The sequence below is a fragment of the Cricetulus griseus genome (assembly GCF_003668045.3).
Source record: "Cricetulus griseus strain 17A/GY chromosome 1 unlocalized genomic scaffold, alternate assembly CriGri-PICRH-1.0 chr1_0, whole genome shotgun sequence".
In the NCBI taxonomy this organism is placed as follows: domain Eukaryota; kingdom Metazoa; phylum Chordata; class Mammalia; order Rodentia; family Cricetidae; genus Cricetulus; species Cricetulus griseus.
Window position 1 is genome coordinate 256563801 of NW_023276806.1, and position 17550 is coordinate 256581350.

The 17550-nt window shown below is 48.0% G+C and overlaps 1 protein-coding gene across 31 annotated transcripts in view; it reads left to right on the forward strand.

Moving 5' to 3' along the window:
* The window catches only part of Trerf1 (transcriptional regulating factor 1), a 217429-nt gene that overhangs the window by 56433 nt on the left and 143446 nt on the right, over nt 1-17550 (forward strand). For 6 of the 31 annotated variants that reach the window (XM_027389134.2, XM_035451622.1, XM_035451623.1 and 3 more), the window contains exon 3: nt 3600-3686. The exons of the other annotated variants lie outside the window; for them this stretch is intronic. The gene's annotated coding sequence lies outside the window, so the exon portion shown is untranslated. The remainder of the gene's footprint in view (nt 1-3599; nt 3687-17550) is intronic. 31 annotated transcript variants of the gene reach the window in all.

A 17550-nucleotide genomic window follows, 5' to 3' on the forward strand; every position in this document is an offset into this window, starting at 1 on the left:
GGGTGAGAATCAGATGTCAGGATAGGGAAGTGGCTTCTGTCCCAAGTCCCTCTGTCACTACCAGGCATGCCTGCAGTGCCCTAACATTGGTCTCAGTGAACCTGGAGCTCTCCCTTCCTTCAGGTCTTCCTTCATCCTTTAGGCAGGTTCTGGTATGTTCTTTTAGTGTCCCATCTTCTTTAGGCCTGGCAGGGCCACACCGGCGACCCAGATGGAAGAACTTGCCTTGGCCTGGACCTGTGGTCCCGCTACATGGAAGCTAGGGCAAGATCTCAAGTTCAAGGTTTGTTTGGGTTACAGAGAGAGTTCAATGTCAGGGTAACTTAGCAGCACCCCCCTCCCCATGTGCCTAGGGATGTGTTTCAGTGGTAGGAGGCTTGCCTTTTTGTCTGAGGCCTTGGGTTCAACTCCCAGCAGAAGAAAAAAAAAAAAAAAAAAAAAACTCTCATCGTCCCTGTGGTTTGAGTATGCACGTGTGTGTTTTGCTTATGTATATATATGTGGTGTGCACATGTGTGTGGGGGCCCATGGTGAGTGCCAGGTGACTTTCTCCATCACTCTCCACTGGATACACTGAGGTGGGGTCTCTCGCTGAACCCTGAGCTCCCAGCGTCAGCTCTAGGCATTCTTTGCCTCCTGCATGCTGGCCCATCACACACACCCAGCTTTTTTATGTGGGTTCTGGGGGTCAAAACTCGAGTCCTCATACTTGCTCTGCACGTCCTACCCCCTGAACCGTGTCCACAGTCTCCTTTTTTGTGTTTTTTATTTCATTTTATTTTTTTTTTTATTTATTATGTATACAGTCTTGTGCCTGCATGCCAGCAGAGGGCACCAGATCTTATTCAAGGTGGTTGTGAGCCACCATGTGGTTGCTAGGAATTGAACTCAGGTCCTCTGGAAGAACACCCAGTGCTCTTAACCGCTGAGCCATCTCTCCCGCCCCTTTTTTGTGTTTTTGAGACGGTGTCTTACTATCTAGTCCTAGCTGGTCTGGAACTTGAGGCGTTTTTCCTGCCCCTGGCTCAGCTGTCTACCATTGTGTCTGGCGCCCAGTGTGTTAGCCAAGAACCTTGAAGCCATGGCTGTTCAGAGTGTGGTTTCCTTCCTAGTTATGGGTTGACACCGGTCTCAGCCCGTGGGATCAGGCCCCTGAGCAAACGCAGCTCCCTAGCCCCCCATTTGAGAGTGGAGAGAGATCAGGCCTCCTTAGCCGCAGTGGGCCCTGGGCTTTCTCTTTGATTGTCTGGGGAATGGATATCGTAGTGAACAATGATTACTAAAATGTAACTGTTGGCTTAATGAGAAACCTTTGAGCCCGACCCACTTTCTCTTCATTCTCATTTTATTTTTAAAAATTCTACACATTCCGTTTCATTTCTCTTCCTCTGGATTAAAAAAGAAAAAGGAAAGACAACCTCCTATAAAAAACAGAACCACCTAGAAAATATCTGGACTTTGGGAAACACACAGCACTTTCTCTGCAAGGAGCCTGTTCCCTGCAGGCTGAGTTTCTGTGGGATTGAGGGGGAGACACTGAGCTCACGGGACTGGGATGGGGCGGCACTGACTGATGTCCACACTGGTGGCCACGGCCACTCAAACTTCCTCCACTTCTCGTTCTTGCCAAGGCCTTCTTCCTCCTTCCGCCTGCCTCTCTTCCTCCTTCCTCTTCCTCTTCCTCCCCTTTCTCTTCTTCCTCATCTTCTTCCTCTCCTCTTTCTTCAAGGTCTTCATTTATTTGTTAAGTAAAAGGTTCATTTTATTTTTCTCTGTGTGACAGTATTGTTTCCCGTTGTGTGTCTTTGGCATCTTTGTGGGAAATCAATTGACTGTAGATGCCGGCTTTATTTCTGGGCTTCCTGTTGTCATTAGGCAGTGAGCCAACTTTGATGCCAGTACCATGCTGTTTTGATTGCTGTGGTCTTATATTTTGAAGTTAAGTTAGTCGTGTTGACTATTATGCATCTTTGGTTCCATGTGACTTTTAGAATTATTTTTCCCATATCTATGAAGACTGACATTGGAATTTTTATAGAGATTGCATTTGGTCATAATAAGCAGGCTTTTTTTTTTTTTTTTAAAGATGATTTTACTTTGTCATTCAGGCTGGTCTTGAACTCAGACTCAGGATCACATTCAGCTTTCCAAGAGCTGCTTTACTTTTTAATGATTTATTTATTTATTTAATGTGCATTTGTGTTTTGTCTGGATGTATGTCTGTGTCAGGGTATTGGGTCCCTTGAAACCGGAGTTACAGATAGGTGTGAGCTGCCATGTGGTTGCTGGAAATTGAACCCAGGTCCTCTGGAAGAGCAGTCAGTGCTCTTAACTAACCACTGGACCGTTTCTCCAGCCTGCAGTACAGACATTTTAACAGTATTAATTCTTACAACATATTTATCTATCTGTTTTGTGGAGGATGGAGGACGTGTTGGAACCAGTTCTTTCCTGTTATGTGGGTCCTGGGGATCAAACTCACGTTGTTGGGTTTACCACCTTTACCCCCTGAGACGTCTCACTGGCTCGAATAGTAATTCTTCTAATCCATGAACATGGGATATCTTTCTATTTGTTTATATTTTCAATTTCCTTCATCTGTGTTTTATAGTTTCCAGTATATAAATCTTGCATGTTTTTGGTTAAATTTATTCCCAAGAATTCTTTAAATACCACTTAAGATGGGATTGTGTTTCAGTTTCTTTTTTCTTCACAGTCTATTGTCAGTCTGTAGAAACACTACTGATTTCTGTTCGTGGACTTTGTATCCTTTGAACTCACGGAATTGGTCAGTTGTGACAGGTAGATGAGGAATCTCCAGGGTTCTTCATCAGCAGGTGATCTGATTTTGTCTTGTGCTCGTGTGAGCCTTTTGGTTGCTTTAGTGGCTGTGTCTAGGAGCTGAGGTTTACAGACGGAATAGAATTTAGTGTTGTGGATTGGCATTGGAAAGATTGGGGCCAGGAGCACACTATGGCCACACTCTCGATTCCTTAGCCCTAGGTGGGTGTCTTTAACCAAAAACCAGAGATCATAACACTGCAAAACCCAAAGCCTTCTCAATGATGATGGAGGTTTGGAGGCCAGAACATTTCAGATATTAGGGTTCTTTGAGAGTTAGGGGTGCTTTGGTTACGTCTGTGGTATCCCAGCATCTGTAGAGCTTGGAGAGCTAAAAACGTATCTTGTCCTGCACGTATCTCTGAGATGGGGTTACTCAGCCTGCACTTCACTGTACAAACAGGGCATTCTGATGGATTGAGTGGACCTGCTTCCTGTGACAGTTGGCGCTGGAGCAGAAGAGTGGGGTTTGGAGGGGCTGGAACTTGTGGAGTGCTATGCACATTTACCCAGTCTGCATGCATAGCCTAACCAGGAGCTGGCAGCTCAATTGTGCTGGAGCTGGGATTTGAATTCGGGACCTGCTGTAAAAACACCTTCTGGGGAGTTGTGAATGCTAATCCAAATAATAGGATTCCACTGCAGAGTCCATTCCACTGCCTAGAGCGCTTGCTCCTGAAGTACTTGGATATTTTGTCGCTCAAACTTTCTTTAGCGAGTGAAGGAAATGTTGCTGATTTTTGTCACTCTTTCTGGAGGACCCTCAGGTGCCAGTCCTGTCATGCTGCTTGTTGTCTGACCTGTCAGAAAACAGGTATCTTCTGACCCATGACCTACGCAAACTGGTAAGCAACAGGCTTTGTGTGAATGGTGGTTAATGCCTTCTAATGGAGAAGAGCTCTTGCGTTGGGCAAACTGGCTGGATTGCTATCTCTTGAGTGCAGTGGAGTTTTTTTATTGGACAAGGGAATGCTGTCGGCCTGGAGATCGAGCTTGGGGATAGAGAGCTTGCCTAGGCCCTGGGTGTGATTCCTAGCATAAAAAAAGGAAGGGAAGGAGAGAGAGAGGGAAGCAGGCAGGCGGGCAGGCAGGCATGCAGGCAGTCCGTGAGGTCTTAAGGAGAGGAGGGTGGTGACTGTGTGGGAAATGGTTCTTCCTCATCCCAGGCTATAGCCTGAGCCAGCAACTTTGGACCCCAGGACTGAGTCCAGTGGGTAAATGCCCTCCAGGACAGAGCATCATCAGTGTGTGTGTGTGTGTGTTTGAAACCTCCTAATTATTTGATAATTATGGCACAGTGCTGTAATGTAATTCCACTGCACAGCGTCTCTGTCCTATCATTTGACCCTCTGACAAGGACCGTCCTGTGGAACACTGTCCCAGGCTATCAGCTTTGTCACCACAATGAAGTGCCACCCCTTGAGGTTCTAGTTTCTTGTCTGTCATCCTCTCCCAGAGATGTCCTCCACCTCCTTCTTCACTCCTTCTTTGCAGTGTAAATTTACTTTGCAGCTTCTCCTGCAGTTTGGTTAATCTTAGACTCCAAGAGCCCTTTCTCTCTGCTCGCTATATTGGGGTCTGTGATTCTAGCACACAAAAACAAAACAAAACAAAAAAACCAGACAGACAGGTGCCTGGAGCTTTTCAGTAGCTCTTACTGTCTTCAAGGTGGCCTGAGGGGCTCCGGGGCCACACTCCTGCTACAGGGGGCCCAGAAAGGACTAGGATCCATGTGCCTGTCCTGTCGCAGCACCTTCTTCAAAGGTCTGGGTCTTTCCAGTTTTTGAGGGCCTTAAATTCTCCTCCTGTCATCCCTGGCTTCTGAGGAAATCAATTTGTGAGTTTCATTATGACAAGTAATGAGTAGATTTCAAATCATGTCCTCTTGGATGACACTCAGAGGGGCTGAGTCACATAGCTATTAAGGGCAAGGACCCAGTGTTCATTATTTTCGTTACTATATCTGTCAGCTGTCTTTTGGCCTTCAGTCAAAAGTATTTATTCTTTTCTGGGGCTGTTGGTTAAGGACTTGCCATGCATGCAAGCATGGGGATGTGAGTTTGAGACCCAACACCCATGTAAAAAGCCAGGCATGGTGGTGAATCTGTGTGCCAAGGAAGTGGAGGCAGAAGCATCCCTGGGGTGGTCCCATCTCAGAAATCAAGGTGGATGGCTCCTGAGGAGCAGCATTTGAGGCTGCCTTTTGGGCTTCACACAATATGTACATGCAAACACATGAGAACACATATTAACAGGTAGTAAATTTAGTAATTATTGTCATTTTCTGCTCTTGGGGATGTAGTCTGGATAATTTAGTGTAGTTTCTCTATCTCATTTTTATTTGCTTTGAACATTCTGCCTTTGGGGGTCAGCATTTGGACCTTTGACAGTGAGTGTGTGTGTGTGTGTGTGTGTGTGTGTGTGTGTGTGTGTGTGTGTGTGTGTATGTGTGTGTGTGTTCTAAGGTTCTAGTTATCCAGTTGGAGTCAGTGTGAGGGAAGTCTAGGTGGTCTAGCATCCAGCAGCTGGTTGGTTTCCTCTGACCCCCAAACCTTGCTTTTAGGCTCTTTGTGACTTTCTGTTGGATTCTTGTGGAACCCTTGGAGCATAGTTCTGGGCAGTTTGCTTGGAAGGTGGGAAGGGAGCAAGGTCCATTGGTTTCGGAGGTTGGAACCACAAAAAGGCTGACCAGCACAGACGAGCTGTGGGTCTCGGGGTGCCTTGAGTAGCTTCCTGCCCCCTCCTTTGAACTGGGATTCTCTGTGAGTTTTGCAGATTAATTTTATTCTCTTCTGCCAGTGTGTTCTGTGCCTCTGCTTAAGAGGATGGGCACTGACACTGCCCTAAGTTTCGGGAAGGGGACTCCACTTGGGTTGCTGGGAAGTCCAGCTAGCTGACCATGCCTCAGCTTTCTTCAGGTGACTGGGGAGATTGTTACTGATGGGGTCACACTTAAAACAGCAGGAGTGGGTGCATAGCTGGGGGGCAGGGAGATCAGGAGTTCAAGGTCAGCCTTGGATACACAGTGAATTCAAGGCTACACTAGATTGTCCCAAACAAAATAAAACCCGTAAATGAACAATTAAAAAGGGTGCAGGGAGGTAGAGGCAGGAGGATTGTGTGTTTGAGTTCAGCCTGGCCTAAGACTTTGGTCTAAAGAAAAAAAAAGTGAAAGACTATACTGAATTGTTTAGAAAACAATACATGTATGGATGTGCATGTGTTCGTGTGTTTGCATGTGCTTATGTGTGTGGAGGCCAGAGGACAACCTCAGGTGTCATTCCTCAGAAGGAAGGGACCAAGGATGCAAGGCAGTTAAGCCAGACCTAGCTGTGAAATCCTTTAAGTTGCAAGGGTCTGCCTTAAGCGTCTCCCTCAGGCTGTCTGCCAGGCACTGACTGCAGACTGCTGCAGCCAGGGCTGAGGAAAGACAGCCCTGTGGTGGGCCTTGCCATCTTGTGCAGCTGCAGCTACCCGGCTTTCAGGCCGGCTGTCTTTCTGTAGCATTGAGTGAGGGTGTCATCCAGTCAGGCCGCTGGAGTCCTAGGTGCCCGAGAGCCGCACATTTTGAAGGACTTGTCTACCACCTAGACTCCATCACCCTGACTCTGTAGAGGGGGCGTGGGGACCCAGAGAGGGAAAGTTCACTGTAACAAGGTCACACAGCTCCACAAGGCTGAACCAGGTCACGCACCTGACTGTGTCCACCCCCCAAAAGAGTCCTCCCTTTAGCCTGAGGATGCTGGCCCCATGTGCCCGGCCTGCCCCGCTTTCCTTCACGCAGGTGTGGGCGCAGGAGCTGAGGACTTCATGACTTCATCTGAGAGAATGCGGTTGGGTACAGTGTGCCTGGTGGTTGCCTAAATTTAAACGAAGTGGGCTGGGGTGGGTGGGAGTGAAGATCGGCTTGGTGCTTTCATTAAAAGCACAATGTGTTGGGGGAAGGTTCACTTTTTATTTCTGCTTCGCTCAATGAGGTCTGAGCTTGAGCGGAGGGTTGGCCTCCCTTCCCCCTTTCTTACTTTTTTGTGATTAAATATTCATATTTATATATTCTCACACTGGGACTGGTGGCGCATTTCACTTTCAGCCTAAATCTAAGTGAAAGGCTGATGGGAACTTAGCATCTTGCATCATTACTCACGCCATGGCTGCAGGTGGTGAGAAGCGCGTCCAGTTTCTGGGCAGACCTACTAAGCTCCTGCAGACAGTGAGGCTGCACTCTCAAATCCAGGGCCCCGGTGGCCGGGTGACCCTGAACTTCAGTTTCCTTTGTAAAGTGGTGTCAGCTGGGTGTGTGAGGTGATGTTTGTGAAGTCCCTGTCAAGCTGTGCACATGTGGAGCGTAGCCAGGCCTCCTTGGCTGACCTCACTTGCTCTGGGCTGAAAGGGATAGCCTGGTGAAGGAGGGTGAGGGGATGGCATAGAGGTGTGTGTGCGCATGCGAGCACGAGTTTCCTCATGCATATGTATGGGGAACTGTGTGGCTCCGCAGACAGACTTGGCTTTCCTTCTTTGGGGGACATGGGAGTTTGTAGACATCTGAGATTCTAGATTGTCCCCCCAGGGGGCGTCTGTCCAAGGTTTTACCTCATTGAGTCTTTCCTAGTTAGTCTTCTCAGCCTTTAAATCCCCAGATTAATCCCACCAATCTGGAGGCAGAGGAAGGCAGATCTCTGACTCTGAGGCCAGCCTGGTCTACAGAGCCAGTGCCGGGACAGCCAGGGCTGCACAGGGAAACCCAGTGCAATGGCTCAATGGGTAAAGGTGCTTGTCACCAAACCTGATGACCCGAGTTCAGTCCCTGAAATGCAGTGAAGAACGTGATTCATGCAAGCTGTCCTCTGACCTCCACATGAATGCTGTGTTAATAAATAAATCTTTAAAAAAAAAAATCTAGTTTTAGGGCTGTAACTAACATGTTCAGGGCCCTGGGTTTGATCCTCAACACTGCAAAACAAAACAAAACAGAACAAACCCAACTGTGTACTGTTTTATAATACTAAAACAACATTATAGAAAAGTTGGGGAATATGGAAGACATGGAAAAGAAAGTGTAGGCATCTGTCACTCCACCCTTTCAGACTCAGACATCCTAAGGACCTTACATTTTTGCCCCCAGTGGTTTTTTGTTTTTGTTTTTGCTTTTGTTTTTTTCTGTGCTTGACTGCATGCTGGTTTTTTACAGAAGCAAAGCCAGACCATGTATCCTGTTATGTAATACGCTTCTGTAGTACTGTACTTCGAGCCACTGTGTTCTAAGTCAAGACATTCTCCAGTGGTTTGGATAGCCTTAACCTGTCTAGGCAGCTTCCCTGGTCAGGTGGCTCAGCTGCTTTTCTTTTCTCCAGGTCCTTCAATGAGAGCTGCTGGGGATCTGGGAATGTCCACAGCTAGGGAGAGATTTTCTGGGGGCTGCAGAGATGGCTCAGTGGTCAAGCACACTGGCTGTTCTTCCAGAGGACCTGGACTTGATTCCCAGCTCACCAATTCCTGGGAGCTTCAGTCCTCTTTGACCTCCACGGGAAGCATATACACACATGGTGTACAGACATACATGTAGCAGAAAACATATACATAAAAATGTAAAGGAGATTCTCTAGCGGGGTCTTCTGAACTAAATGATTTGTAGGTTTCAGAGTTTATCATACCCTACATGTGTCTAGACCTTCATGTCCCCTGGACCTTTATGCTCTGCGGTGAACTGCTATTTGGGGTTAGCCTCTTGGGCTTCCTTTCCTGCCCTTCCCCTCTGCTCATTTCCCCCACTCCTTCAGGTGTGCTCCTTCTCAGGGGTGTGGGTATCAGGAAGGGTCATGGTGGCCCTCCGAAGAGCCTAGTTTCAGTCCTGATGATAAAGAATGACAATAAACTGTGTTGACAGCCAGTTTCTCTATGTGCCAGAATCACTAACTGCTACCAGATGAAGGAGAAGCACAGTTGTGGCCTTGTACACGGTTACCAGAAGTGGAGGTGTCAGGTGTCAGCACACGGGCTCAGGCCTTTGACCTCTCTGGGGAACAGTTGGTTACCTATCCTATGTTGGTGGCGTTGGGGAGCTGGCTCACACGAGGAAATCAACAGTGCGCCTCTCTTCCTTGGACTGGGGACTCTCACATTGGCATGGCATAGTGTGGAGGTCAGAGGACAACCTCAGGTCCCAGACCTCACATCTTGTCCGAGGTGAGGTCTTCTTGATGTTAACCTTTGCAGATGCCAGGACTCCCTGTATCTCACAGTAGGAATCCTGACTACAGTGTGTGTGCCCCTGAGGTTTTATGAGTCTTGATGGTTTGAACTCAGGCCTCCTCCACGCTTGTGTGGCAAACACTTTACCCATAGAGTCATGGCTCCAGCTCTGTCATTCCTCGTTTTGAATTTATAGTTCTCTTTTCATACATTAATCTCATTTTCCCCAACTGCACAGTAAGCTCTCAGGGCAGGAACAGGTAGTTGGAGAGTTCATTGCTTGTATGATGGCTATGTTGGAGGCCCACAAGGCAACACTTATATGAATGAGCTCAAGATTTCACATGAAAACTGCACCAAGACAGCTCAGCTGCTGCCCAGGCCACTGCCATGCCCCTGATGGGGTTCTCCACCACACTGAGTTCTAGTGGTTAGCTCGAGACTGCCTAGGGTATAATCAAGGGGCCTTATGCCCCCCTGTTTCTGTCAGTGATTGTACATGATTGCAAGCTAACAGTTTTTTAGTGCTTGGCCCTAGACACATTCTGAGTACTTATTTGTGTGTGTGAATGTGTGTGTGTGTGGGGGGGAGGTCGAGAGTGCACTTAGGTGTGGTAGATACCTGTGTGGCACAGCAGGCATGTGGAGGTCAGAGGACAATTTAAGAGAGTTGGTTCTGTCCTTTTACCAGGAGGTTTACGGGATTGAACTCAGGATGTCAAGCTTGGCAGCAAGTGCCTTCAACCACTGAACCAGCTCAGCCTCCTAAATGTTCTCCAGTTATTTCCTCGTTTATTCCGCACCCACCACCACCCCCTCTTGTTTTGTTTTGTTTTTTAAACAGGGTTTCTCTGTATAACGGCCCTGGCTGTTCCGAAACTCACTTTGTAGACCAGGCTGGCCTGAAACTCAGAGTTCCTGCTGTCTCTGCCTCCTGAGTGCTGGGGTTAAAGGTGTGCCAGAGTGCCTCCCTCCCCCGCTTTTAAATAAATGAAGAATTTATTTGAAACACGGAGATCTAATATAATGACTTGGTCTTAAGAGAAATCAGAATTGATTGATCATTTGTTCATTCATTGATCCATTTGATTACTTCTTCATTGATCCATTCATGCATTAGTTTATTGATCAGTGGGTACCAAAGCCTTACCCTGCGCTGGTTGCTGCTCTGGCTGCAGTATGGGGCATCCCTTCCAGTGAACAAGACAAGACAACGAATAACAGATACCCAATGCCCTGCAGACGTGCTAGGCAGGAGAAAGCCCAGACAGTGGGGCTCTGTGGTGGTCAGGGTGGAGGAGGATGCCCAGACTTAGAAGTATAGACCAGCACATTCTTGGAGATGGATCTTCTTCTGGTGGTGCAGGATGGTGCACATGGGTGCAGGAAGGCACGGAGGGCTCATAGAAGCCTCCTGCTGATACAGCTCGAAGAAGGCTGGGGGTCAGTTTTTTCGTCTCAGGCCTGCATAGTACCTCCCTATCAGGTTTGCTTTTCCTGGAAGGGAATAATGGCAGATGTCAGGAACTAGAGTGGATTGTCAGACAGGTGACTACCCACCAAAACATACATCTAAAAGATGGAACCTTCTGGTGTCTAGCAAACAGATATGTGCTTTGTGAACTGGGCAATGTCCAGTGTGGCTTAGTCAATATTTCTCTCTCTGTCCCTCTCTCTCTCTCTCTCTCTCTCTCTCTCTCCTCCCCCCCCTCTCTCTCTCTCTCTCTCTCTCTCTCTCTCTCTCTCTCTCTGTGTGTGTGTGTATGCTTATGGGGCCAGAGGCTGATATCTGGTATCTTCCTCAATTGCATCTCCACTTTATGTTTTTGAGATAAGGTCTCCCTGGACCTGGAGCTCCCCGGTCCAGCTAGACTGGCTGCCCAGCAAGCCCCAGGGATCCTCCTGTCTCTTTCTTCACAGAGCAGGATTGCAAGTGTGTGCCACTGTACTTGACTCTGTGTGGGTGCTGGGGACTCAACTTAGGTCCATGTGGATACATGGGTACAGACATTTCACACTTAGTATCTCCCCAGCCCCCAGAGCTTATAATTAAGCATCTGCTTTTGTCAATTTGATAAGATCTTAAGAAACCCTGCCCTGCAAGACCAGAAGCTGAGGCCCAGTACTCTCTGACTATAACCAGCTCTGTGACAGCTCTCTATCTCAGAATCCTCCCTGCCAAGGGAGGGCAGTCAGATGACATCCGCTCTGATGTCCCATTCTGCTCCTCCCTTTATTTTAAGTTGGAGATTAGATGAGGGTCCCCACTCGTGGAGCTTTTCAGTAGCTCAAGTGGTACAGGCTCGCTGGAGAGCAGGGCTTGAGGAAGGGTTCAGGAAGGTCCACCCTCGGATACAGGATGAGGCTGCCAGTCCGAAACACTTGGTATAAGTGGTTAAGTGGCGTTGCCCACACAGCACGCTCCCCACAAAATCAGCCTTACCCACAGTGTTTTCCTAGAATCCCCACTGCTGATGTGAGGCTCTGAAATTTTAGGTGTACTTTCCTGGTGGTTGGGCCGTAGTGATTTCTGTCTTTTGTACAGCCCCGTGTCTCAGAACAGTATCCAGCTCCAGCCCACTCGCTCCAACAACCTCCCCCTGAAACCTACAGCGAAACCTGGGCAAACACACAGGCTTCAAAAATACGAAGTTGTGGGGCGAGGAAGCAACAGGAAGTGGGGGGGGGGGGCAGCCGAACAAAGCTCGTGCATGATCAGAGTGCAGGTGACCTTTTTTAAGATTTTCTTTTTCTTTTTTAAAAATCACACTGCTGTCTCAGACTGTTGAGGTGGACGCTTTTGCTTGTTTCCAGTGGTTGTGTTTTCTTCTGAGCCCTGTGGGAAGGTGGAAAGTGACGGGGAGCGGGCTTCAGGGAAGCCTTAGACACCCTACCCCATCCCTGCAAAGGTTATGCAAAGTCCTGTGAGCAGGACCCTTCCTTCCTCTGCTTTCTTATCTGAGGGCCCTGGGAAACGTAGTCCACTTGAGCATCTCATCCTGCTTTGCAGAGGCTTAGTCGTGGAATTCTGGCCCCAACACTTTCTTGGCCACCTCTACCTCAGTTTCTAATTTCCTACTGACTGCTTGAAAACTTTAAGATGACACCCCCCCCCCCCCCACTGAGCTCGGTGAGAACTGTTTATGACTCCCTAACAGGCCAATTGCCCGGGAGGGTTGCACTACACAGGACCAGGGAGGAACAGCTGCCTGGCCAGAGAGAAGGAGCAATTAGTGGAGAAATAAGTAATGTCATTTGAATATGGATTAGCTTAGGTTGAGTTGGGTATACACGGGTTGTGAGTAGGTTTGCCCCGTGGTAATAACCCTGATAATGCCAAGTGCAGGCTCACCTGCACAGTCTCATTGTACTTTCCCTTTGAGCTTTTGATGCTGGGAGGGGCTGGATAATATTAACATAAACCCAGGTGAATGAGGGAGATGAACCCACCTCCCTGGGCCCAGTAGCCCAAGGCTAAGTCACAGGTGTGACAGAGGGCTAGCAGGAGAGACCCAGGCTCAGTGAAGCCTGGAGTTCAGTGATGTGGAGTAATGGAGTAGCCCATCCTGGTTGTTCATTCTGGTCACACTCCCTCCTTTCTGCGTGGCCTTCTGTGTTCACTGGTGTCTGTTCCTGAGGTGTCTTGATTTGGGGTGTGTCTGCCTCCTGGTGATGGGAGCGGCTGGTTAGCACAGTCTGCCCTACTCATTAGTTTTAGTCCTGGGTGGGGACTCTGTCTCCCGACATAGCTTTGCTGATGTGTGTGCTAACCACTGTGTTCTATTACAAATGTGCCTGGGCAGGCTATTTTAAGAAAAGTTTTAAGTTTTATACTAAAGCCTAAAACCATTCTGTCTTCCTGGCTCTGTTTTATGTCAACCTGATGTGGTCTCTGTCTTCCACCAACTGTGTGCAAGGCTTACTCTATTGGTTCTGAGCCCCGGTGGCGAGGTGGTGCAGTTTGTTCCCACCTGAGTGACCAAGACTGTGCACTGTGATGCACAGCCTGGCACCTTCCAGCCACTGCTTTCATTTCTATTTTGTTTTATTATCTTTTCCTCTAATTTTTTTTAGTGGTGGAATGGAAACCAAAGCTCAAACTTTTAACTGCATTTGAATCTGGCCTTCGACCTGTTGGCCTCCAGTGCTTTGGTTGATTATTTTGTTTGTTTGTTTGTTTTGTTGTTTGGTTTTTTAGACGGATTCTAACGTAGTCCAGACTGGCCTTTAATTCCCTATGGATTCAAGGATGACTTTGAACTTTTGATCTTCTTGCCTCCATGTCCCAAGTGCTAGGATGACAGGGGTGTGAAACCATGCCTGGTTTGTGCCATGGTGGGAAGTGAATCCAGAGCTTTGCATGCTGGGAAGCAGTCTACCAGCTGGGCTCCATCCCCGGTCCTCCAGTTAGTTTTAGTGCTAGGGAACTAACAGTTCCCTGGTCGGACACTTACAAGGTACAGGTCAGATAGCAGCTTGATCTGTTGTTCATAAAAATTCTCATGAGAAATTCACCTCCAAGCATGAACATGTAACCTTAGCTTTCTTTTCATTAATTAAAAAGTAGTTCCTTCTTTGTTTAGATATTTAAGTAACGACTTCAGTGTTAGGTGCTGCGGAGGGGTTTCCTCCCTCGCTCGCCCACGAGTAAGGAGTGTGCATTTGAACATGAAATTAATAGTGTGTGTGGTTTAGAAACCCACCTTGACATTAACCACCAGTGCATACCAGCCCCAAGCATGCTATTGTGCCAGATCAAACCTCACAGTTGTGGAAAAATGCAGAGGAAGTGGAATGGGGGTGACTTTGTAGTGACAAATGAAGCCTGGTGGGTGGAGGGCGTGTGTAAGGGAGCTCAGGCAAGGAGAAAGGAGGGAGGGAGACAGAGGCTGCCCCTCAGCAGGTGGATACACGGGTATAGACATTGCACACTTAGTGTCACCCCAGCGCCGGGAACTGATAGTGAGGCCACACTGAGAGCTGGATTTCTGCCTTTTCTTAGATTGACATTTCGAAGCTTCAGAGAAATGAGCACAAAGGAGAGGTGATGCTTGTTGAGGGCACATTTATCCCAGAGCAGAGCTTTTAAGTTACCTGTGGTGACCCCACATGGAGTGGTGGCCCCACGTGGAGTCATGAAAACTTCGGTTACTGTGAAAGGGTTCTCGATGTGGAACAACTGAGAATTAATTACAAATCAGTTATTAGTTACAACATTAATATGGCGGTTCTAGTTCCTGTTGTTTCAGGCCACTTCACTGTAGCTTTGGTCTGGTCCAGCTTGACAGCAATCCCCTTCCCCAGCTGAGCCATTTCTCCAGCCCTTCAAATCATATTTATTGATTACTTAATTTCTGTTACCTTTTCCTTGGACCAGTTCTCCATCTTTTCCCGTTGCTCCATGGACCAGTCCCCTGACATGCATCCTGTCACTCACTGCATTTTGCACCTGCCACACCTGTTCTGATTATCATCTTTCTTACAGTTCTGTTCTTACCCACTGGAGGGGTCTTTGCTTCTCTCAGTCCCCAGTCTGGTGTTAATGAGAGTTCCTGCGTTCTAATTGCTAGCCATCCCACAAAGAACTAAGCATAGGAACTAGGACTGCAGACTTAGCCACTAGCCAACTGCACAGCCCATGCCTCTCCCAGGTTGCTTTTAGACAAGGCTTCAGGTAAGAGTGATGGCATATTAAATTACAAAGCAGATTTATGGTGGTGCGGGGAAGACTTATCCTTTGATGAATAAATATTGCCTTGGCCCAATTTAGAGCTTGACAAATGCTGATTTACAGCTTAAAATATAAGGGTTATTTTATGACAAAGTGGCAGGGGTGGTGGGGTGGGATTGAAAGCAATGTCGGTGGCACCCCTGAGTAATAAGCCATTAAAATGGTGCCGCAGGCAGCGCTGCAGGGAGCTTCCTTGGGTGACTGCTCTGGGTTCTTGCCACTCCTGAGAAGTTTTGTGGTCCAGGCCATTTGTGATGCACAGTCCTGACTGACAGTGCTTTGAGGAATGATTAAGAACCCGGGTATCCCTAAGTTGATCCTGCCTGCCCGTCCTTGTAGCTCCAGGGTGCTGGTGGCTGTCCATCTCTTTGACTGCATGCTTTCAGGATGAAGAGAGGTCATGTTGAGGAAGAATGCCTTTAAGACACTGTTGAAGAAGGCAGCTAGTGCGTTTCCTTTGTGCTTTGGAGGTGGCAAGTACTGCGTGCTTTTGAATTAAAAATAAATGAAAAAACGGGAACATTAGGGTTGGGGGAGATACCTCAATTGGTAAAAGGACCCGAGTTTGATCCCCAGAATCCATGTAAAAAAACAGGGGTTGATAGGGTACACTTGTAATCCCAGTGCTGGGAGGAGGGAGGAGCCCTGAGGCTCACTGGCCAGCTAGCCTAGCCTTTTGGCAAGCTTTAAGCCAGTGAGAGACACTGTCTAAAACTAACAAACAAAAACAAAGCACAATGGTGGATGGGCCCCATATGCACACACCTGCATTTACACATATGCACCTAGACACACACAAACCCTGGAATGTTTGAGCTCTGGCAGGTGTGGATACTCGGGAAGGGAGGGTGTAATGAAACTGAACAAGAGCGTCTGCTTGTGCCTGCCACAAGATGGGAGACAGCCTTTTTCTCTAAGCTTGCTCGTTATCGACTCATTGTTTGAGTAGCAGTTATTGGTGGCATAAAGTGTGCGTGTAACTAACTTGGGGTAAATAACCCCTGCTTTCCAGCCCTTCTCTCAAGAAGCAACCACTGTTGTGAACTTTTTGTGTGTCTTTGGAATGATAACCTATGGGTGTATGTGATGTGTGAAAACATAGGAGTTTTCAACTGATGGCATCCCGTTGGTGCCATACTGTGCCTCGATCATCTCACTCTACAGTATACATTGAAGATTACTGCCCCTGCTGAGAGAGTGCCCGATTCCTCTGCTTAGCTGGGCAGCATTCCCTCTTGTAGAATAAGAACCCTTGATTGAAGCAGTGTCCCCAGTGATAAGCGACAAGCTTGTTTCCTGCCTTTCTTCCTCATTGAGCCGAGTGGCTTGTATGTGCACCATTTTGCAGACGTGGGGCTGTTTCTGCAGGACAAATGATAGACGTGGAATTTCTGGCAGACACACATCCACCTTTGTGGTCCTGGCAGACATCGAAAAGAGCCCTTCATGAAGCCCATAGCAGCAAGCTCCATCTGTGAGGGAGGCAACCCCTGCTAACTTGGGCTTATCATACCCTTTGACCTTTGCAGCCCTGCTGGATGAGCACCCGTGTCTGTTCTCATTTGCATTTCTTTCACGAGGGCGGTGGAGCATCTTCTCACAAGTTCAGGGTTCCTTTGTGTTTCCTTGTCTTATCATTCCGACTCTGCTCATTATTCTACTGCTGGTCTGTGGGTCTTTCCAAGACTTTGAGATTCGGTATCTCTGACCATTTTCTGTGTTAAAAGCACACTTCATTCTGAGAAATGCTCTGGAATGTATGGCGCTCCCCCCACCCCCAATGCTGGTAATGAAATGGTCTGGTTTCTGGGTGTGGCCACTTTTGCCTTGGAGAACCCCCGAGTCCTGGGGCATTCTAGTTCTCATCCTGGTGCTTCTTTGGAACCAGAAGCATTTGTTTCTGCGGGCCAGTGCCTGTAGGTGTACTGGGCACGTGCAGATGGGCAGGTCAGAGCATGGGCAGCAGTGAGACTAGGAAAGTACATGGGGAGGAGGAAGGGGCTGCAGGGTCCCAGGCACCGAGCCTTTAGGGAGATGCACAGGCTGAAGCGTGGCAGCTACATACTGAGCTTTCAGAATCAGTCAGGGAAAATTAGATGCACATTTTGTTGTTGTCTTCTTTTGTTTTTCAAGACAGGGTTTCTCTGTGCAACAGTCCGAACTGTCCTGGAACTCACTCTGTAGACCAGGCTGGATTGAACTCACAGAGATCCTCCTGCATCTGCCTCCCGTGTGCTGGGATTAAAGCCACAGCTACCCTGGTAGATGCACGTATTTTTAAACAATATGTCAGTTACTACTCTCAACATGTCTCCTCAGATGTCTAAACTTTGAACAGTGGTTCTCAACTGGAAGTCTTTTTGAGTCTTTCCAAGGGAGCATTTGGTATTGTCAAGTAACCCCTTGACTGTCACCTTTTGGGGAGGGAAGCATGCTGCTGGCATCCAATGGATGGAGCTGGGTGCCACCAAATACTCGAGTGCAAGAGTGAGGCTAAAGTACCAACACCCATCCCCAAGATGCCCTGAGCTCCATGTACAGCCAGTTCACGAAGCCACTGTTAGTTTGTGTTTTCAGACATTGTGGACACTCATTCTTTAGTGTCCCATTGCAGCTGGTTGACTTATGTCACCTCATAAGTGTGGAGGTAGAAGAAGCCGTGGGAATGGCGAAAGCCAGCTCACTGTTTAAAGAGTGATCTGCGCTCTGTGTCCTCGCTTTTCGGGCGGTGATGGTGACAGTGACGGTTACTGGTCAGTGGCTCCTTGACCTTCGAATTCCTGTCTCCT